Below are 24,183 nucleotides of genomic sequence, written 5' to 3'. Positions count from 1 at the left end.
AGAAGTGGTGATTAAATAGGCATACTACCACTCAATTCACACTAGAGAACACCGCTTACGCATTCACCACGTAAATGGAGTGTAGTACATCTATATGTCCAATACTTCATTCACCACTACTGGCACTGAGAGAGCCATCTGAGCACAGCACTTGTGTTATTCTAGAAAGTGATAGATTAGTTTTTCAGTTGCTTTAGCTGAAAATTAATAGTAAATATATAGTTTATTTGCCCTTTATATGTACTTATCTATCCTTAGTTTTCATCTTTTCTTATTTTGGTTATCAATTGCCAGGTTTCCACAGAGTTATGGACTTAAAGGGGTACTTCGCTGCTCAGCATTTGGAACAAACTGTTCTGAATGCTGGAGCCGGCGCCGGGAGCTTGTGATGTCATAGCCCCGCCCATCATGATGTCACGTCCCACCCCCTCAATGCAAGTCTATGGGAGGGCCGTAGACAGTCGGGGCAGGGAATGACATCATGAGGGGGCGGGGTTAGGATGTCACAAGCTCCCGTTGCCGGCTCCAGCATTTGGAACAGTTTGTTCCAAACGCTGAACAGCGGAGTACCCCTTTAACATACATTGGTTTCAACATACATTGGTGGTTCCGGAACCAATTAATATTGTATATTAAGGGACCAATGTATGTACCTCATCACTGAACATCTTGTTCTTTAACACTGTATGGCATATCAAGGGTTAGCTGTTGTATCAACATTCAGTAGCAGTTGACCAGGGTTTGTGAAGCAAGTAAGGAATAAGGAACATTGACCTTTTGTTACAAAAAAGTAACAAACCCTTTAGCAACATTTCCTGTACTGCATGAGTCTGGAAGGAAGTGACAGCCTTATAACCAATACTCCTCTATAGCTAAGGGTGGGTTCACATCAGCGTTTTTCATTTCCGTTCCATTCCGTTGTTATCATCAGTTATGCTTCATTCTAGTTATTTATAATGGAGACAAATACAGGGCATGGAGTATTTTGTTTTCCGTCATAAATAACAGATATTCTAATATACGTTAGTGATTTAACATTGAAGTCTATGGTGACAGAAGTAACCTCTGTTTATCTCCATTATTTTTACATCCATTATTGCCACTGGACATGCTCAGATAAAAAAAAAATAACTGGTTAAAAAATAATGGACATTAACCGGTTGCCGTCTAAGGACGAGCTGGCTCCTGACTCGAGCCCGGGTCATACCCGCCGGCCGCCAGCTGATTCTAGTATCTGAGGGCTGGCGTTAATAGCCGACATGTGGCAATTGCCACGGCCGGCTATTAACCCTTTAGATTGCTGCTGTCAAAGTTGACAGCGGCGTCTAAAGGGACATATAAACCATCCCTGGTGGTCCAGTCGGGTGAATTGACCCCCCCCCCCCCCCGCAGCGCGATCCACTGTGGAGGCAGCTGGAGGGCTTACCTCTCGCCTATGCCAACAGCTGCGCTGTGAATGATAAAGCCTGGCAGGGTAAGGCTTTATCAATCTAGCACAGAGCACACAGATCGATGTGGTTCTATGAAGCCGCATTGATCTGTATGAGGAATCTAATGAGGAATCTAATCTAATGAGGAATCTAATCTAAGGGGAATAAAAGTGTAAAAAAAAAATATTTGAAGGAAAAGTAAAAAAAAACACCAAATAACCCCTTCCTTCTTAAAAGTTTAAATCACCCCCCTTTTCTCAAATTCCATATAAAAAATATGTAACCATAATAAACATATGTGTTATCGCCGCGTGCGTAAATGTCCGAACTATAAAAATATATTGTTAATTAAACCGCACGGTCAATGGCGTACGCACAAAAAATTCCAAATTCCAAAATAGCGTATTTTTGGTCACTTTTTATATAATGAAAACATTTATGAAAATCGATCAAAGAGTACGATCAATACAAAAATGATAGCTCTAAAAACTTCAGATCACGGTGCAAAAAACGAGCCCTCATACCGTCCTATACACATATAAATAAAAAAGTTATAGGGGTCAGAAGATGACAATTTTAAACATATTAATTTTCCTGCATGTGGTTATAATTTTTTCCAGAAGTACGACAAAATCAAACCTATATAAGTAGGGTATCATTTTAATCGTATGGACCTACAGAATAAAGAGAAGGTGTCACTTTTACCGAAAAATGTACTGCGTAGAAACGGAAGCCCCCAAAATGTACAAATGGTGTTTTTTCTTCAATTTTGTCACACAATGATTATTTTTATTTTTTGGGGGGTAGATTTTTGGGTAAAATGACAGATGTCATTACAAAGTAGAATTGGTGGTGCAAAAAAGAAGCCATCATATGGATTTGTAGGTGCAAAATTGAAAGAATTATGATTTTTAAAATGTAAGGATAAACAGATGTTTTAACGGCTAATAACAGATGTTAAGACTGCATTATTTCATATGCAAGTTTTACAGACTCTTTTACTATTTTACTTCTGTGAACATCAGTTTCATATCCATTATGAGTGACCTCTCTTATGTGTCAATAACAAACATATCATAACGGATTTGAATAATGCTGATGTGAAAATAGCCTTAAATTAAATTGGGTAGAGACACATTGGCCCAGATTTATCAATCTGTTTTAGACAAAAACTAATTTGTTTCTAATTTGCCCATAGCAACCAAACTCAGCTTTCATCTCTGAAATTGCTCTAGTAAAATTAAAGCAGAGCTGTAACTGATAATGGACATTTTTTGTTCTCGGAAAGACAGATAAATCTGAGCCATTAGGTTACAGTACAACTGATAAGAGAATAATGTCCCTTATCTTCTGTGAGTTAAGTCCTTTAGTAGGAAATAATGCAATTGTTCAAGTCCAATTAGATTGTTTTATGACCAAGAAATCTACTGGTGCATATGTTTGGATATGTTTGGAATTTACCTTACTAGTGACTTTTCTGTACATTCTTTCTTTAGAAATACTGTACATAAATGGTCCTTAGCGTTCACAGCACTAGAAAGAAAAAAGCTAACAGACTTTTTGCCAACACATATCTCAGAAAAATCAGGGGGATTGGACTGGTTAAAATCTAATCTGCCCAAGTGAGATTGTTAAAGGGGCATTCCAGCCATTCCAAAGTTTTATTTTCGACTTGGGTGCTTTGAAAACAAAAGTATTCTGGTCCCTTCCTGCAGGAAATGCTCCTCAGCTAATCACTGGCCTGAGCAATGACCCTGCCAGTGATTGGCTGAACAGGTATTTCCTGTAGGAACAAAATGTGAGTAATCAAGAAGCAGAAGGGACATTGAAACGACACCTACAGGGAATTGGGGCAGGTAAGTATGCTTGCTTTTTTATTTTGAAAGTACCCAAAGTCCAAAATAAAACTTGTGTTATGGCCAAAACACCCTTTAAGGTGTGCATACATATCATTTCATCAAAATGGCCAGTTTTAAAGCGGTACTCCAGTGAAAACCTTTTTTTTTTTATTAATCAACTGGTGCCAGAAAGTTAAACAGATTTGTAAATTGCTTCTATTAAAAAAAATCTTAATCCTTCATGTACTTATTAGCTGCTGAATACTACAGCGGAAATTCTTTTCTTTTTGAAACACAGAGCTGTCTGCTGACATCATGACCACAGTGCTCTCTGCTAACATCTCTGTCCATTTTAGGAACTGTCCAGAAGAGCATATGTTTGCTATGGGGATTTCCTTTTACTCTGACAGTTCCTAAAATGGACAGAGATGTCAGCAGAGAGCACTGAGCTCATGATGTCAGCAGACAGCTCTGTGTTTCAAACAGAAAAGAATTTCCACTGTAGTATTCAGTAGCTAATAAGTACAGGAAGGATTAAGATTTTTTAATAGAAGTAATTTACAAATCTGTTTAACTTTCTGGCACCAGTTGATTTATAAAAAAAAAGTTTTTCACCGGAGTACCCCTTTAACCAAAGCGATCATCATGAGAAAGTTACCAATTAACTACTGTGTTGCTGACTGATGACAGACTAAACTTATTTCCTCAACCGTAAGAAGTCAGCTATGTTTAAAATATTTGTCCATCTGGTGCCGTTGGCCATTATATGAAGAGCCATTCCGTAAAAGAACATTCCACAGTGCAAGCTTTTTTGAATGACTGTAACAGTCTGTGTTGGCGGGGTGTGTGGTGCAGGGCAGTTGTTGTTAGCCTAGGGGCAGATGGCATTAACCCCTTGTATTCATGATGCCAGGATGTGGTTTAGCCTATAATCACCAGAAGGTATACCGCTGGATCCTGGACTAAGCACGGGGGCAATAAAGACTCAGACGCAAAGTTATGGACAATGTTAGCTTTACTGAGGGTAGACAGTGGGTAAAGTCTATACAGTTCAGCCAGGGCCCAAGGAGGTGACCAGTGACGCAGAGACCTTAAGGGCTTGTTGGGACTTGGAGTAGGACTGCACAATTGAATGCAGACCACGCTGACTTGACAGATGACAGGGACTGACTTCACTTGACTCATAAAGCTGTGACTTTAGCTTACTTGACTTGATGGTGGCTGCAGGACTTTGAGGTCTCCAACACTCTGGACACACACTAGGCACGACTGCACTGGACCTCAGCTTAGCAGAAGAGCAGAGCTCAAAGAGAAAGAAGCTAGCTCCACCCAGGGTTTATATGGGGGAGACTAGCAGGGAGCCCATAGGTCACTCTTGGGATAACCTGGTCACTGGTACCTCCTGGGTAAGAATCACATGATATATCACATGGTATAACTCTTCAAGCAACATTACATTTTATAACACTTTACATGGCAAAGCATTTTTACAATGGGGAACCAAGTGCAGGGACACTGAAGGAGGCTGCCTGACAGGACAGCAGGAGCAAGGGGTAACACCTCCTGTACTGGGCCACCACAAACTCCCCCTCTTAATTAAAGGGTACTCGGGTGGAAAACTTTTATTTTTAAATTTTTTTTTTTTTTTTTTTATGAACTGGTGCCACAAAGTTAAACAGATTTGTAAATTACTTCTATTAAAAAATCTTTACCCTTCTTTTTGAATTAACTTTTTGTCTTGTCCACAGTGCTCTCTGCTGACACCTCTGTCCATGTCAGGAACTGTCAAGAGCAGCATAGGTTTGCAATGGGGATTTTCTCCTGCTCTGGACAGTTCCTGATACGGGCATCAGGTGTCAGCAGAGAGCACTGTGGACAAGACAAAAAAGAAATTCAAAAAGAACCGGTAGCATACAGCTAAAAAGTACAGGAAGGGTAAGATTTTTTAATAGAAGTAATTTACAAATCTGTTTAACTTTCTGGCACCAGTTGACTTATAAAGACCTTAAAAAAAAATTTTCCACCGGAGTACCCCTTTAAAGTCGTCCTCTACGCCCAGCCCTGGAGGGCGGAGGACTGAAGTGGCCACTAAGGCTTAGTGACAGTTCCTGGGGCATTTATGCACAATGTCCTTCTCAGGTCTGGATTGCCAAACAAGATAAGGATGAGTTCATGTGGCATGGTGAATGTCCATACATGCTCTTTGAACATATGGGGTTAATTTGACTTTGTAACTGCTTTCTGAAGACACTCAAGACAACAATATACATATCAATATACAGAGATTAACGGATTGGGCTGCTGGAGCCTGTCTACCCAATGCCTTGGCTGCTGGGGCCCCTCGGTTCTCAACTCTTCTCCCCAGAACTCAATGTACGTTGTTATACTATACAACAGTGTTACCTTTACATTTAGCAATTCTGTCACTCTACTTACATTATCAAGATATCTGATAAACCCTCTGGCCCTTAGAGTATTCTGTACACATGGACAGGAGAGAAACATTAGACACATAACTGTATATATTTAGAACTTGTGAACTGGGAAGACAAATAATGTTACAGTCCTATCTTAACTATTTGCATATGTGTGGACTACTTTTACCATATGTGAACTGACTATGTGTGGTACATAACTTTACATTATGAGTTAATCAAATTACCTTGCAGGAATTTGTCATAGCGGTGAGGTAGTGGCTACGCTTCTCCTGACTGGGTCAGGATACCTCCTATATAAATTGCCATGAACAACAGACACTGTACACCTTGACATTTTGTACAAACACACACATTATATACATTTTATTACAATACACAATAACCCTTATAGTATACCAACATAAGTATTTGTGCAAAGAGAATGAGCAAAAAATATATTAATCTAATGGTATATTCATGTTTTCATTGGACCGCTCCACAGTCCTGGTACACTTTGGGAGTTCTTAGTGAGGAATCACAGCTAAAAGCCGGGTACATACACTTATGCTGATGGTTACAAATAAACTTCTTGACAAGTTTGTCAGGCACTTTTTCTTAAACGTTGCATAACCTGTGGAGAAAAAAGTACTTCACAAGGAAAGTTAGTGATATATAGTAGAATTATCATGGGTAGACTCCTTTAACTTGGGAACTTGCCATCCCAGCTTTGCTGGTCGGACTGCTTCCGAGGCTGGGACATGTGACGGGATCCACAGGACTGTGCCCCCTCTAATGGACTCACTCGGGTGTTCCAATTCACTCGGGACAAGGTGAACTCTGTTATGGTGGGGCTGATGGTGACAGCTATTTGCACTGCAGCAACTTGCGCCACTGGGGGAACAGCAGTTGGTGCCTGTTGGGCCGGGCATACCTCCTCTGCGGGAATAGGCCGAGTCACTTCAGTTGGTGCCCGCTGTTAGGACTTCCCTGGCAAACCTCCTCGACCACAGGAGTAGGCCTGGGCACAGTCACAGATGACTTTGGTAGGTACTTCGGTGCCATAACAGGCACCTTGGGCATGTAAACCTCCACCTCCTGGATGGTACCTCTGACTTTAGGCAGCAGCAACCCAAAGGGATCGGCGTCCCAGTCGTCCGATGGGAGTTAGGCAAATGGAATCTGGGTTGGATTCTTCAGACGGGTCACCGCAGCCGCCCACTCTCCTCTCAAGCTCTGTACAGGAGTATACTCCACGATCTCCCCGCTCTCTAGAGAATGCAATGATGGGGGGAGATAGTCTCTCTGCACTGCCCAACTATTAACCAAGATGGTCCCACCATGTTGACAGTCCATGAGGGTGCCAAACCTATGAACTTTGTCAAATTTTACGGCCGTGGCTCTGCAACGTTCCAGGGGTGACTCTCCCTCTTGGTGATGTTCTAGCTTCCTAATGTACAGGGCCTCCAATGTTTTTGTGTCCTTCTGCTGCATTTGTCGCACCTCATATGGCAGCAGCTTCAGCCCATATCTTTCCATTATTTGTTCCCTCAGCCCCTCTACAATCTTGGCCACCTGAGCTTGTCTTCTGGCCCTCTCGGACTGGGCCAGTGGGACTGGGGGATGGGACTTCCCTGGCAAGGGAAGAAGGTGCTCCCTCATATATTGTATTAGTCCAGGATAATCGCCAAACAACCACTTTGGTAAAGGTGGGCACCGGGGACGTGCTGCAGACTTCTGGGCCTGGAGGATTTGCTCTGGGCTAGGGGTAGAAGTAGGGGTAGAGAACGCGGCCTCAGCTAGGGTACTCACTTCTGACTTGGTGTGAATTTCAGCCCAGGAACCCCCAAGTCCGGTGGTGAGGGGACAGCCTCACTGGCGATGATCCACAAGAAGATGCCAGTGTTCCCTGCTCCGGAGTTGCTGGCCAGTCTCCATCGTCCTCTAACAGCGGGACTTGGTAGCAGGCCTCTTGGCCCCAAAGGAAATTAGCTCTAAACGATCTGCCAGCTCCTGAAACATTTGTGCTGTGGCAACTTTCTGGGCCTCCGGTGCCATCTTGGGACTTCTGCACATGTGCTTGCCTGTTGTAACGCCGAGCGCTCCGGGTCCTGCTGCCTCCCCGGAGCACTCGGGCTTCATTAATTGGTGCCTTGCCCAATCTGTGTAACACATAAAAACCCACTCCCCCTTCCTGACCTTGCCAGATCTTGTTGCCCTAGTGCCCTGAGAAAGCATTTTGTGTGTTCCTTTGCCGTTGCCCCTGACTATGAATCTTTGCCGCCTGCCTTGACCTTCTGCTACGTCTGACCTCGCCTTGCCTTGCCCTTGTGTACCGTACCTGTCTCAGCTGTCAGTGAGGTTGAGTCGCTATCGGGTGGAACGACCTGGGGGTTACCTGCCGCAGCAAGTCCATCCCGCTTTGCGGCGGGCTCTGGGTAAAAAAAACAGTAACCCCTTAGATTTCGTTCCCCTGGTACGGCCCACGCCATCGTCTCACTGACACAGAGGATCCACTCCTGTGTCCTCCCCGCATACCAGTCCGGACCCTGACACCTGTTCTGCCATGTTGCTCCTCTGACTGACTTCCGGCAAACTGGGAGGATCCGGCAGCGCTGCTCCTTTTATGCATGGCTTCGGGAAAATGGCCGCCAGCCGGAAGTGCCTCAGTGGTGCAGCGCTGACTTCCGCTCCCTCAGCAACAAGGGGCAGATCTTCAAAGTTCCACTTCAGCATGGATACAGCAACATGGTTTCCACGGCCAGGGGCGGGACGCTGACCAGTGCAGGACCATCGCGGCACATCTTTAACCCTTGTAGATACAGGCAATACTTGGCAACGTAACATAGCTTCAGATCTAATCTTGCACATGGTTAGTATTTTTCTTCACCTTCCCCTCTATTTCACAAGTGCCATGAGTAAACCCCTTTTCATTTGCAAAGCTCCACACACTTTCTGGCGCAGACTTAAAATCGCATCGGCATGCAGTTTTTGCAGACAATATTGGACACAGTTCAGACTAGGGGAGGATTTGTAGCATAAGTATCCTGTTTGTGACGCCAAAAGTTGTGGTGGCTGGGTGTGTGATGCAGGGCAGATGTTGTTACCCTAGAGGCAGATGGCATTAACCCCTTGTATTCGTGATGCCAGGGAGTGGTTTAGCCTATAACCACCCGAAGGTATACCGCTGGATCCTGGGCTAGGCATGGGGGCAATGAAGACTCCGATGCTAAGTTATGGACAACGATAGCTTTACTGAGGGTAGACAGTTGGTAAAGTCTATACAGTACAGCCAGGGCCCAAGGAGGTGACCAGTGACACAGAGACCTTAAGGGCTGGGACTTGTAGTAGGCCAGGACAATTGAATGCAGACCACACTGACTTGATAGATGACAGGGACTGACTTGATTTGACTCATAAAGCTGTGACTTTAGCTTACCTGACTTGATGGTGGCTGCAGGACTTGACTTTGAGGTCTCCAACACTCTGGACATACACACTAGGCACGACTGCATTGGACCTCAGCTTAGCAGAAGAGCAGAGCTCAAAGAGAAAGAAGCTAGCTCCACCCAGGGCTTATATGGGGGAGACTAACAGGGAGCCCATAGGTCACTCTTGGGATCACCTGGTCACTGGTACCTCCTGGGTAACAATCACGTGACATACTGGGCCACCACAAGTCAACATGAAACAAGATCTATGGGGGAGATTTATCAAAACCTGTCTAGAGGAAAAGTTTCCCATAGCAACCAATCAGCTCCCTTCTTTCATTTTTAACAAGGCCTCTGCAAAATTAAAGAAGCGATCTGATTGGTTGCTATAGGCAACTGGGCAACTTTTCCTTTGCACAGGTTTTGATAAATCTCCCCCTATATGACTGCATCGCCATAATGATCATTTTCCAGACAACTATTAAACCATCAACCTATGTATGTTCTCCCTATGTTTGTATGGTTTTCTCCCAAACTCCAAAAATGTATGGATAGGTTAATTTGGAATTTATATTGCAAGACACATTGGAGATAGGGACACGTCTGATTTATGTCAAGCTCTGTACAGTGTTGTGAAATATGTTGGCACTATATGAAGAAAGGATTATTACTTACTATGTATGGCCATCTTTAGTGTGAACCCATAAACATGTCAATGTTAGGGGTTCTTGTTGCAGTTGTTGAAATCTGCTAACAATAATCTCATGTCTGGGGCAAGCTTTGAGGTTTCAAAGTCCATTAAGATTCTGGTTGGCTAAATATCAGTCTATTCATTCTGCAGCCTGAAATTAATGAGTTTTACAAAAATATAACAAGGTGAAAAAGCACTAAACCTAGAAATCAATGATAAAAGTTAGGCTAGGTTAAGACTACGGAATTTCCGCCTGCAATTCCGCTTTGAAATTGCAGGTGGAAATTCCACTTGCTAAAATGTATAGTGTAGTGAATGGGTTTCCGTTCACAAATTCACACTTCGGAATTTGTGAAGCGGAATTTGTAAACGGAAAATCCGCTTGGAAATTTCCGCCTGAAGAATGGCGTTGCTCTTTCTTCAGGTGGAAATTCGCGCGGAACACATTGCAGTCTATTGGAGACTGCAGTGTCCACGCGGTCCTAGCGCCGACTGATTCAGTCAGCGCTGGCCGCACTCGGAATTTCCGGGCGGAAATTTTCTGCCCGGAGATTCCGTAGTCTGAACCTAGCCTTAACATTAGAGAAATGTTTTTTTCAGTCTGCAGGATTTTCTGCAAGTTCTAGAAACAAGCAAAAAACACATTGACTAACATTACATATAAATGTACTCTGTTAGATCAAATATGATGGTTTTCAACTGGAATCATATAAAAATGCTCCTGTGTCCAGGAGTATTATTATTATTATGATTAGCAAGAAACATTTCATTTCCCATATATAAAGGTATCTAAGCAATGGGTCTGTGCTACTGTGTATGTTTGACTACCAGCACTTCATATATTAGGCGGACATTCTAAGAAAAAATCTTAAAGGGAATGTATCACCTATATATTTTTCCCAATTAATCTGTTTTTATTTTCTGATTGCATTTTTTGTATATTATTATGGGGGCTGCCACCTTGCCTGAGCTGTTTTTAACAGCATTACAGTCATGGCCATAAATGTTGGCACCCGTGAATTTTTTTCTAGAAAATGAAGTATTTCTCCCCAAAAAAGGATTGCAGTAACACGCGTTTTGCTATACACATGTTTATTTCCTTTGTGTTATTCAAACTAAACCAAAAAAGGAGGATAAAAAGCAAATTGGACATAATGTCACACCAAACTCCAGAAATGGGCTGGACAAAATTATTGGCACTCTTAATTTAATATTTGTTGCACACTCTTTGGAAAAAAATAACTGAAATCAGTCGCTTCCTATAATCATCAATAAGCTTCTTACACCTCTCAGCCGGAATGTTGGACCACTCTTCCTTTACAAACTGCTCCAGGTCTCTCTTATTGGAAGGGCGCCTTTTCCCAACAGCAATTTTAAGTTCTCTCTTCAGGTGTTCAATAGAATTTAGATCTGGACTTATTGCTGGCCACTTCAGAACTCTCCAGCACTTTGTTGTCATCCATTTCTGGGTGCTTTTTGACATATGTTTGGGGTCATTGTCCTGCTGGAAGACCCAAGATCTCAGACGCAAACCCAGCTTTCTGACACTGGGCTGTACAGTGCGACCCAAAATCTGTTGGTAATCCTCAGATTTCATGATGCCTTGCAAAACATCATTGAACCTCCACCATATTTCACTGTAGGTACTGTGATCTTTTCTTTGTAAGCCTCATTCCATTTTCAGTAAACAGTAGAATGATGTGCTTTACCAAAAAGCTCTATCTTGGTCTCATCTGTCCACAAGATGTTTTCCAAGAAGGATTTTGGCTTACTCAAGTTCATTTTGGCAAATTGTAGTCTTGCTTTTTATGTCTCTGTGTCAGCAGTGGGGTCCTCCTGGGTCTCCTGCTATAGCATTTAATTTCATTTAAATGTCGATGGATAGTTTGCACTGACGCTCCCTGAGCCTGCAGGACAGCCTAAATATCTTTGGAACGTGTTTGGGGCTGCTTATCCACCATCCGGACTATCCTGCGTTGACACCTTTCATCAATTTCTCTCTTCCGTCCACTCCCAGGGAGATTAGCTACAGTGCCATGGGTTGCAAACTTCTTGATAATTTTGGACACTGTGGACAAAGGCAAATCTAGATCTGTGGAGATGGACTTGTAACCTTGAGATTGTTGACATTTCTCCACAATTTTGGTTCTCAAGTCCTCAGACAGTTCTCTTCTCCTCTTTCTGTTGTCCATGCTTAGTGTAGCACACACAGACACACAATGCAAAGACTAAGTGAACTTCTCTCCTTTTTATCTGCTTTCTGGTATGATTTTATATTGCCCACACCTGTTACTTGCCTCAGGTGAGTTTAAAGGAGCATCACGTGTTTGAAACAATCTTATTTTTCCACAATTTTGAAAGGGTGCCAATAATTTTGTCCAGACCATTTTTGGAGTTTGGTGGGACATTATGTCCAATTTGGTGCATTTTTTTCTCTCTCCCTTTTTTGGTTTAGTTCCAATACACACAAAGGGAATAAACATGTGTATAGCAAAACATGTGTTACTACAATCCTTTTCTGTGATAAATACTTATTTTCTAGAACAAGATTGCAAACATTTACAGCCATGACTGTATATGATATGTTATATGCTTTGCAGCAGGACCCATGGACCATAGACAACATAGACATGAATTGACTCTACTGGGAATTCTCTGTAACCTATTTAGAGGTCATTCTACAAGAAGTGGATGCTGATCTCTTCTTTGTATGGTGGTGGATCCAGTGTTATTTATATACAAGTGTCACCTTTCACTGTACTTCTGTCTGTGCTTAGAAGAAAGGCATTGTCATATCTGGGGTAGGGCATAGTCAAACTTGGATCTCACCTCAACCACTGTGCCTATCGACTTGGACAATCTACCCTAAATGGCTGCTCCCCAACTGGGTGATGGTGCCTATGTTGGATAAAGTGTGTATATTTGCAAGAAAAAAAAATGTGTAGTGCCAAATGTGTGTACTATGCTATAAAGAAAAACATGTATAAATAAATAGCTTAGTAGTGAACCCCATATGCATCCAAACCCTGAAAAGATCAGATAATATAGGGCATCAAATAATATATAAACATAAATATCATGTCCAAACGTATAACCAAAACATGATAGTTCACATTCAAATGTGGTGGAATATAGCATGCCCCTGCTATATTTCTTTATATTAAAAATATAAATATTGAAGATTATGCAGTATATGAATAATAACTTTAGCACTCAATAATGCTGCAATAACATATCGTGAAAATAGAATACATGTATATATTTACAATGTCCTTCAAGGAATATTTAGTCCCTACACCAATAGAATAATAATTTTATAGCAACATCCTATATATTCTACCTACGACCACAAAGTGGAAATTTGGCACCTGTTACACAAAATGATCCCTATTATGTATTGTGCAAAAAAGCTAATACAAGGCTGAAACATCAACTGAAGGAGGATAAACTACAATATCTGATGTTGTGTAGGATCATGCCTTGCATCACATCCACCAATTACAAAAGATCAGTATAATTTAAGTCTAAGTCCATTGGCTGTAGTCAAGAAACATTGCAGTGCCACAGTCTGATAAAGGCACATAGGGGGAGATTTAGGCCACTTTTTTTTTTTCTGGCACTTTTTGGAATACTGCCTCTGCAGTTTTTGAGCCAAAGCCAGAAGTGTATTCAAAAGGAAAAGGACATATAAAGGAAGGAGTTATACTTCTCCTCCCTTATGGATCCACTTCTGACTTTGGCTCAAAAACTGCAGTGGCAGTATTCCAAAAACTGCCAGAAATAAACCAAAGTGGAAACTTAGCCTTATCAAGACCTGTCCAGAGGAAAAGTTTCCGAGTTACCCATAGCAACCAATCAGATCGCTTATTATATTTTGCAGAGGCCTTGTTAAAAATTAAAGAAGCGAGCTGATTGGTTGCTATGAGCAACTGGACAACTTTTCCTTTGCACAGGTTTTGATAAATCTCCCCCATAGTCCTTCAAAAATTACCAAAGAGGCCATACAGAGATTTCATAATTTCAGTAGTTGGGACCAACAATCCTTGGAAAATAGTCTCCAATTGGGGTCAATGAGGATCCCAGGGCTGCAAAGTTAGCCCAGATGTAACAATTTAAGATCCTAATATCCAATTGAAGGGTCCAAGTGTCTGATCCAAAAGCCTCATGTTGCAATGAAGTTTCCATGCAAGAAGCTGCCTAAAAAAAATTCCACCAAATCCGCTCTGTCAGCCTTTGTCCATGAAAGCCTTAAGGGGACTATAGGTGGATTGTCTTCCATTAGTCGTCATTGTGAATATTTTTCCCATACTGTCTCATTCAGCCCTAGATCATATAGGCAAGATCCCGTGCTTCTTATGGGATCAGAATGATACAGTCAAAAAAACATTAGCCAATCTATATGGAGATAGAGAAAAACACGTTCAACCAAGGATCAAGTTCAACCAAGGGACCACTTGAGGGTTTTCTTTTAGCCCCCCCTAGTGTTAGGGTTGCCCAACAAGTGATTGGGCTTTTTAAGTGTTTTTAAACACTGGATTATAAATTTGTACACTATAAGTTATTGTTATGTTATGTTGACACCTGGGTGTGCTAATTGTACATGAGGTATTTGCTTTTTTCTATTTGTTATATAGGTTAATTTTATGACATTAGTTGAAAAATAATGCTCATGTATTTGCAATACAATGTAGTTTTCCACCTCAACCGAGATGATAATATTTCAGAGATATATATTATCTACTTCCCTTATTGACATTCCAAAGTAGGTTATTCCTTAACATTGAGAATGTTTATAGGTAATTCATTATGAAAGATACTGACAGAGTAACAAAGACCACATAAAAAATCAACAGCCAGTTCAGTAAGTCATTGACAGTGAGGCAGGGACCTAACTAGAATCCCAAGGCAAATGTACCCTCCAGTCTTTGGTTGTGTAACTAGCAATATTAGCAAACACTGTTTTGACTGCAAAATGGGATAAAACTGCCATATAGCACCCATCTACAAATGTATGACTAAACAGGCGATACTATTTGGGGGGGGGGGAGGGGGTTGTCACTACACTATTAGGCACTGTCAGATTTGACTGAATAGTCTAAGACAGTGTAGGGACATGATCCCGGCTGGTTACTGACAGTTGGCTATTTAATCATATATATTGGGGGGGGGGGGGGGGAATAGCACAACATAGAATTGTTTTTCATGGTAATACAAGTAGTTCCTAAAACCGACGTGTCAAAAGAGGTCAAAAGAGCCACAGGTCCTCTTTAATTTTATTCACGACAGGACATACATAAGATTTGATAATAGCTACTCAGTTCTTTGTGATCTGGCAGAGTATTTAATCTGTGTGGAACTTTGACCAATCCTTATCTTTGACAATGAAGAAGGATTTTCGGCCCCATCTATGTGAGCTTTTTTGGGACAACAACAGCTGTTTACACCCACTGACTATGGTCCTATCTGCAGGAAGTAGATGGTTCCTGTACTATGAAGCTAAGACTGATAAATAACTACATTTAGAGCCATATCTGTCTTTTTAACATACCCTTATATTGACCACTGTTAAATACACATACAAAGGTAATGAACATACCAACAACATACAAACTTGTTTAGATTTGTTATCACAGCCAACAATAAGAAATAAGGCCTCCTTCACATGGTCTCATTTTTATCTAATACAGAGTGCTTTTTATCTAATGTGCATTTTTTGCATCTTATGGCTATTTCTTTTCCATTCAACACATTTATAACTCACATTTTTTCTGGTATTTTAAAGGGCAATAGAGAAGCCTATGGTATAAATGCCTAAACTACCATACAGAATCTATGCTGCATCCTGCATTAATGGAGAAAAAACACTAACTCCAAAATATTCACACAAAAAAAGCATTGTTTGTAGTGTACTCTAGTGCAAAACAAAACACTGAGGTGATGATGTCTGTCCTTGCACCATCTCTTCTGTCCGTGTTGCAGACATTTTCATTATTCCGGTGGACATTACGTAATGAATCTGTCCTATCCTTAGATTATAAGCACCAGAAATCTGCCGACCTGCATCACAATTCTGTCCAATTGTAAAAATTGTTGAAACCAATTTCATTATGGTCTACTTTGGGACAAAAATTCGGCTTTCATTGCATGATAAATGTTTCCTAATCATCAACAAGCCACCCAAAACCCAACCTAATATTCACTTAGAAAATAGTTCTGTGTTTACATTTTCAGTCTGCCGTTCTAGTTATATAAAGTGAATTCTGTTTTGGGCTAAAGTCCTTTGTCTTTCTTGAAAGGTTAATTACATCTTATCTCCAGCATTCAAGATATGTAGTGTGAACTCTCTGAGTTCGTAGTTTCATTCACTGTTGTGGGACTGATAGAGGTTGCACTTGGCTATCACTGTCAGTCCCAAGGACAGTGAATGGAGTGCTAGAAAAAAAAACATCTCCAGCTACGAAACATAAAATCCAAAAATGTGAAAAGCAAGTGCATGAAGATAAAAAAACACAATGAAGCTCCAACGCGTTTTAGCATGTTACTGATCCTTAATCATGGTATAGCACATAACATTACATTCATAAGTGAATGGAGGTCGTGTAAGTTCACTACAGCTCCATTCACAAGGTCACTTGAGCATAGCTGTCCTCTTGATCAGTGTGGGTCCTGGCAGTCAAACCCCCAAATGATCACATACTTATCACTTCTCCTGTTAGTAGGACAACTCTCAAAGGGGTACTCTGCCTTTAGATATCTTATCCTTTATCCAAAGGATAGGGGATAAGATGTCTGATCGTGGGGGTCCTGCCGCTGGATACCCTCGCGATCCACCTGCTGCACACGGCGTTCCTTTAGAGCGTTGGGTGCAGCGCCGGAGGCTCCTGACATCACAGCCATGCCCCGCTTGTGATGTCACGGCCACGCCCCTCAATGCAAGTCTATGGGAGGGGGCATTACGGCTGTCATGCCACTCCCATAGACTTGCATTGAGGGGGCGTGGTCATGATGTCACAAAGGGTGTGGCCATGACATCACAAGCCTTCGTGCTACGGATGTCTGGGGTGCCATAGTCGAGATCATGGGGGTCTCCAGCGGCAGGACCCCCATGATCAGACATCTTATCCTCTATCCTTTGGATAAGGGATAAGATGTCTAGGGAAGGAGAACACCTTTAAGGGGCTTAACTCTGTTAATCTCTCTCCTTTTAATTTTGCAGTTTATCTAATTTCAGGGCATTCTTGTAGCCTCAGGTATCTGTGTAAACAAGCTCTGAAGAAGGTTAACAATTTTATTTTAATTAGAATTGCAATATGTTATGAAGAGTGCACGTTATAGCAATTTGTACAGGATGTTTGACCATGCATGTGACAACCAGCAGTTATACTCTACATTTCTCAGAAAGATTTTTGGTTGCACATTCCTATGTTTGTCAGAGGAAATTGAGTAATTGGTGAGAAACTATGAAGTCTACAACACCAATGACACTGTATGAGCCCCTGTTTAAATGGGTCTGTATTGTGAGTCATCAGGCACAGATAAACTTCGGCTTTGTGCTGCAGATGACTAGGCGCTCGATGAGAGATCGCAGGTTCCACAGGGGCAGGACCCCCGCGATCAGCTGTCTAGGGTTGAACTACCCCTTTAATGTCATGCAGTGTCACCTGTGTATTTACCGATTTATTCCAGCACCCAGTGCCCCCGCCTTTTTATTCTAGTGGACTCCAATTTTGTTGTTTTGATATATATTTCTAATGAATAAATGAATTCTGTGTTTATCCTTTACTAGTGTTACTTTGTTTATTCTGACCTTTACTATTGTTAATTTGTGTTTTTATTTATGGTCTGGCATGTGATCTAGTGTATATTCTCATTGTGGGTTGCTAGGATGAACTACGAACTATGAAACTATGTAATCCTACAAAAGGTACACTATCTCTTTCCCTTTATTGGCATAAATGACATTGTATGGCTCCTCTACTAAGAAATTTATGTGACAAAATAAGGAAACATATCACATAAAAATTAATTAGCTGTTATAAAGTAATAAAGATAAAGTGAGTTTGTCTATTAGTAAATTCCACCATAGATAACTAGTAGAACATTTTACAAGTTAAAGAGGTACTGTCATTATAAAAAAATACTTTTTACATTGTGCTAACTAAATGATAACAGGACTTTTTTTTAAATATTAGTTATAAAAAAAAAAAAAAGAGTACATTTTCCTTAAAAAAATATAAAAAAAATTGTCACCACTAGGGGTCATCGATCTTCCTCCTCACCAACGACTCTGTATTTTACAGCACTTTGGATAGTGGCTGAAGGCAAGCCGATATCCAGTATTGGAGATCTGTGCTGTGCAGGCACCGACACACGGCTCTTTAGTGTGTGATTGTGCCTGATTGGCTGAGGCCCTACACACCTCTCTCATCTATATTCACTGCTTCCCTAACTATGTGACATGCTCAGCTTTTCCGGCAGCTCAGAGCAGCAACTAATGGAAAAATAAAGGTACATTTCTCAGCAGAATATCTAAGCATAATATGTAAGAAACTGCCTGCAGCCTAGTATGTGTGATACTGACTTTACTACAGTTTTATTTAAGTATATTATGTGTGATACTGTTGCAGCCGATTATGTGTGATACTGCAAGTTCTCAGCTATGTTTGTGCTTTTAAAAAACAGTGTTAAAATAGCTGCTCTACCATTCAGGAGTCTGACACACATGGCCAGATGACTTCCCAGGTTTGCTTTCCAGTGACTCAGAGGAAGGAAGATGAGTCATGTGAGGGTAAGAGACAGGCACGCCCCCTCCACAAGAGAAGATTAAAACCAAGTGAGCAAGGGGTATTTGTGAGAGAAATATAGTTGATAGGCACAGAAATTATAAGTACATGATCAGGATTAGGTACTGAGAAACATAACTTTTTTTTTTTCTTGTTTTGTGGGATATGACAGGTACTGTTTTCTTCAAGTACAACTCCATATCTAAAAAGATTTAATCAGTTATGCCTGGCAACCAAATTAACTAGAGCTGATGCTAGAATGAGCAAAGTATCCTAAAGCTCTCTGTTATATATAAAGGTGAACGAGAGAGCATAAAACCTTCCCTTGTTTGTTTAGATTGCCATAACATTACCTAACCTTTTCTTTCCTATTTTTTTGCCTAGAAAGTGTTTTTAACCCCTTCAGGACTAAGCCCATTTTGGCCTTAAGGACTGGAGCGTTTTTTGCACATCTGACCACTGTCACTTTAAACATTAATAACTCTAAGATGCTTTTAGTTATCATTCTGATTCCGAGATTGTTTTTTCGTGACATATTCTACTTTAACATAGTGGTAAATTTTTGTCGATACTTGCATCATTACTTGGTGAAAAATCCGTAAATTTGATGAAAAATTTGAAAATTTAGCATTTTTCTAACTTTGAAGCTTTCTGCTTGTAAGGAAAATGGATATTACAAATACATTTTTTTTTGTTCACATATACAATATGTCTACTTTATGTTTGCATCATAAAATTGACATGTTTTTACTTTTGGAAGACACCAGAGGGCTTCAAAGTTCAGCAGCAATTTTCCAATTTTTCGCAAAATTTTCTCGATATTTTTCAGGGACCAGTTCAGGTTTGAAGTGGATTTGAAGGGTCTTCATATTAGAAATACCCCATAAATGACCCCATTATAAAAACTACACCCCCCCCAAAGTATTCAAAATGACGTTCAGTCAGCGTTTTAACCCTTTAGGTGTTTCACAGGAATAGCAGCAAAGTGAAGGAGAAAATTCAAAATCTTCATTTTTTACACTCACATGTTCTTGTAGACCCAATTTTTGAATTTTTACAAGGGGTAAAAGGAGAAAATTTTTACTTGTATTTGTAGCCCAATTTCTCTCGAGTAAGCACATATGTCATATGTCTATGTAAAGTGTTCGGCGGGCGCAGTAGAGGGCTCAGAAGCGAAAAGGGGATTTTGGAGAGTACGTTTTTCTGAAATGGTTTTTGGGGGGCATGTTGCATTTAGGAAGCCCTTATGGTGCCAGAACAGCAAAAAAAAAAACACATGGCATACCATTTTGGAAAATAGACCCCTCGGGGTATGTAACATGGGATAAAGTGAGTTATACCTCACAGGTGTTTCACGACTTTTGCAAATGTAAAAAAAAAAAAAAAAATGTTTACCTAAAATGCTTGTTTTCCCCAAAATTTTACATTTTTAAAAAGGGTAATAGCAGAAAATACCCCTAAAAATTTGAAGCCCAATTTCTCCCGATTCAGAAAACATGCCATATGGGAGTGAAAAGTGCTCTGCTGGTGCACTATAGGTCTCAGAAGAGAAGGAGTCACATTTGGCTTTTTGAAAGCAAATTTTGCTCTGGGGGCATGCCGCATTTAGGAAGCCCCTATGGTGCCACGACAGCAAAAAAAAAAAAAAACACATGGCATACCATTTTGGAAACTAGACCCATCAGGGAAGGTGACAAGGGGTTAAGTGAACCTTTATACCCCACAGGTGTTTCACGACTTTTTTTTTTACCTAAAATGCTTGTTCTCCCAAAAATTTTACATTTTTAAAAAGGGCAAAAGCAGAAAATACCCCCCAAAATTTGTAACACAATTTCTCCCAAGTACGGCGATACCCCATATGTGACCCTAAACTGTTGCCTTGAAATACGACAGGGCTCCAAAGTGAGAGCGCCATGCGCATTTGAGGCCTAAATTAGGGACTTGCATAGGGGTGGACATAGGGGAATTCTATGCCAGTGATTCCCAAACAGGGTGCCTCCAGTTGTTGCAAAACTCCCAGCATGCCTGGACAGTCAACGGCTGTCCGACAATACTGGGAGTTGTTGTTTTGCAACAGCTGGAGGCTCCGTTTTGGAAACAGTGGCGTACCAGACGCTTTCATTTTTATTGGGGAGGGGAGGGGGGCTGTGTAGGGGTATGTGTATATGTAGTGTTTTTTACTTTTTATTTTATTTTTTGTTAGTGTAGTGTAGTGTTTGTAGGGTACAGTCGCACGGGCGGGGGTTCACAGTAGTTTCTCGCTGGCAGTTTGAGCTGCGGCAGAAAATTTGCCGCAGCTCAAACTTGCAGCCAGATACTTGCTGTAAACCTCCGCCCATGTGAGTGTACCCTGTACATTCACATTGGGGGGGGGGGGGTAACATCCAGCTGTTGCAAAACTGCAACTCCCAGCATGCGCTGACAGACTGTACATGCCGAGAGTTTTAGTTTTGCAACAGCTGTAGGCACACTGGTTATGTATCACTGAGTTTGTGACCTAACCCAGTGTTTCACAACCAGTGTGCCTTCAGCTGTTGCAAAACTACAACTCTCAGCAGTCACCAGCCTGGGAGTTGTAGTTATGCAACCAGCAGATGCACCACTACAACTCCCAGCATGCACTTTAGCTGTTTGTGCAAGCTGGGAGTTGTAGTTATACAACAGCTGAAGGTACACTTTTCCATTGAAAAAATGTGCCTCCAGCTGTTGCAAAACCATAAGTCCCAGCATGCCCATAAGGGAATGCTGGGAGTTGTGGTGGTCTGCCTCCTGCTGTTGCATAACTACAGCTCCCAGCATGCCCTTTTTGCATGCTGGGAGCTGTTGCTAAGCAACAGCAGGAGGCTGTCACTCACCTCCTGCTGCTGCCGGCACACAGGTCAGTCCCTCGTCGTCGCCGCCGCTGCTCCTGGGGCCCCGATCCGAACATTGACGCCAGGGATCGGGGTCCCCAGCACCCGGGGTGCACGTCCTGCACCCGCTCACGTCCTCCGGAAGAGAGGGCGGAGCGGGTTGCGGGAGTGACACCCGCAGCAGGCGCCCTGATTGGTCGGCCGGTAATCCGGCCGACGAATCAGGGCGATCGTGAGGTTGCACCAGTGCCACCTCACCCCTGCAGGCTATGGCTGTTCGGAGCCGTCAGAGACGGCCCCGATCAGCCAGTAATTCCGGGTCACCGGGTCACTGGAGACCCGATTGACCCGGAATCGCCGCAGATCGCTGGACTGAATTGTCCAGCGATCTGCGGCCATTGCCGACATGGGGGGGCATAATGACCCCCCCCTGGGCGATATGCCGGGATGCCTGCTGAACGATTTCAGCAGGCATCCGGCTCCGGTCCCCAACCGGCTAGCGGTGGGGACCGGAATTCCCACGGGCGTATGGATACGCCCTCGGTCCTTAAGGACTCAGAATTCCGGGGCGTATCCATACGCCCTATGTCCTGAAGAGCTTAAAGTGTACCTGTCAGATCCCACAAAAAATAATAATGTACATCTAATTTATATGTCTCTATCACCTTTATTTATGATAACCTCTTCTCATTAGCTCACATTGTTAGAAATCCTCTTGTGGTTGTGGGAGGTGATTGGTGTGTCTGCTCATGCATCCTTGTCCATGAGTCATCTCTTGTCCATGAATCATGGACAAGCCTGATGCTGCTGCAGTACTGGTTAGGGTCCCAGTAGATATGTAGATATGGGGACCCCTCGTGATGGGATTTTAAGAAGCCAGTTTCTTTATTAAATATTCAAAAATGCATATTAGAAAAAGTCTTTAATTTTCAACAGTAACAAAATATTAAATGTTCTTGGATCTGACTGTACCCGTTTAAACCTCCCCGTGATGGGAATTAGATGAAGCATATTTTGAAATGGGAGCCATTTTGGATACTTGAATTGGATACTAGGTATCCCAAAAATGTGAACTATAAGGAGTATCTTCTGTATAGTATATGTATATTAAGTTATATCAATATTATTTGGTATGGTAATGTTGTTGCATCCCATTTCATATGTAAATATGCAGGGGACATACCATGTGGGTTTGGGAGTTACATCCACTCCATACCCACAGTTAGAGTCCAACATTGGGGCTAGCTCTGATGCAGGTTATTTAAGCTGCATGTTGGTCCCTTTCCAAATTTTCTTTTGGCTGCCCAATGTTGCAATCCTAGGGTTCCAATCGGTTGTCATGGCAGACAGGGGTCTTTTAAAGGCCTTCTTGGCTGTCATGATAGACAGGGTATAATAGATCAGATTTCAGTCACTAATAATCTCTGAGATAGCCAATGATGGATTGAAAATAGTTTGGGCCCCTTGGTAATAGGTTTATGGGGCCCTTACCTCCCATGATAGACATTGTTTCTTTATAAACCTTAACCAACTACTTTTTGTGTTTAATTTTGTTAAATCAATTCCTGTGGCTTCTGGTATTGCAAAAACCCAGTAACCCAACTGAAAATTAGCATCTTTTATATAGTTACCCTGAAAAATTCCTCACTAGTCCCTTAATGTTGGTCTTAAAGGAAAATTGTCACCTTGATCACCCACACTAAACCCGATACACTGGTTTATAGTGTGGGTGACTAGGAATCCAAAGAGGGGTCACTTACTATAATTGGTGCTGTGGTTCCTAAAATATTGGCTGGCGATGTTCACCTACTGAATTCAGGGAGTCGCACCACTGGCTGGCCACCCCTGCTTCTTTCTGTCTTCTTAATCAGCTGTCCCCTTAGTTAGCATATTCATATTCTGAGACTCCACATCCTAGTGACGTGAGTCGCATGTCACAAAAGCGCTGCACTCTGTCCGTAGAGCACATGTGCCGGCAGTTTACATACAGCTCTCATGTCCTGAGCTATGACTACTGTAAGCAATGATGTGAGAGCTGAAGTCATGTGAGAGCTGTAGTTATGTGAGAGTTGTATGTAAACTGTCTGCGCGTGTGCTCTACCGACAGAGTGCAGTGCTCACGTGACATGCGACTCACATCACTAGGACGTGGAGTTGCAGAATATGAATATGCTAACTAAAGGAATGGCTGATTGGGAAGAAGGAAAAAAGCAGGGGCAGCCAGCCGGCGGGGCCCCACCTCCTGCGCGCGACTCCCTGAATTTAGAAGGGGAACTTTGCCAGCCAATATTTTGGGAACCACAGCGCCGATTTTAGTAAGTGACCCCTCTTTGGATTCCTGGTCACTCACACTATAACTCAGTGTATTGGGTTTAGTGTGGCTTATCAAGGTGACAATTTTCCTTTAAGAAACTCTAATGTAACAACTATAGTATTCCAGCAATAGCTGCCTGGACATATTACATACCAAAGGTCAAAATAAGTATCACTGCTTCTTACAACTGTTAGTCACATGACATAGCACATTGTTACTGCAACCTGATCATTGTAGTGTTTTACTGGAAACTGAAAATAATTATAATGAAGGTGGAAAACGTATGCGTGAATTTGTACACTACAACTTATTGTGTGCAAGGCTGCCATCAGAAATTTTGGAGCCACTTACACAGCTCAAGGCTGCCCCCCCCCCCCCCCATATCTTGTGGCTTACTCCCAACTATGCTCACAGAGCCCGTCCGCTATCT

The 24,183-nt window shown here is 41.9% G+C and overlaps 1 protein-coding gene across 2 annotated transcripts in view; it reads right to left on the bottom strand.

The window, feature by feature from the left end:
- GGT1 (gamma-glutamyltransferase 1) overlaps positions 1–23,455 on the bottom strand; it is a 102,029-nt gene extending 78,574 nt beyond the window's left edge. For both annotated transcript variants that reach the window (XM_056530942.1, XM_056530959.1), the window contains exon 1: positions 23,200–23,455. The gene's annotated coding sequence lies outside the window, so the exon portion shown is untranslated. The remainder of the gene's footprint in view (positions 1–23,199) is intronic.
- Between the last annotated feature and the right edge of the window lie 728 nt (positions 23,456–24,183).

Source organism: Hyla sarda, chromosome 1 (genome assembly GCF_029499605.1).
Source record: "Hyla sarda isolate aHylSar1 chromosome 1, aHylSar1.hap1, whole genome shotgun sequence".
Lineage (NCBI taxonomy): Eukaryota > Metazoa > Chordata > Amphibia > Anura > Hylidae > Hyla > Hyla sarda.
Note: the sequence above shows the minus strand (reverse complement) of the source record. Positions and strands in the feature narration are given on the sequence as shown.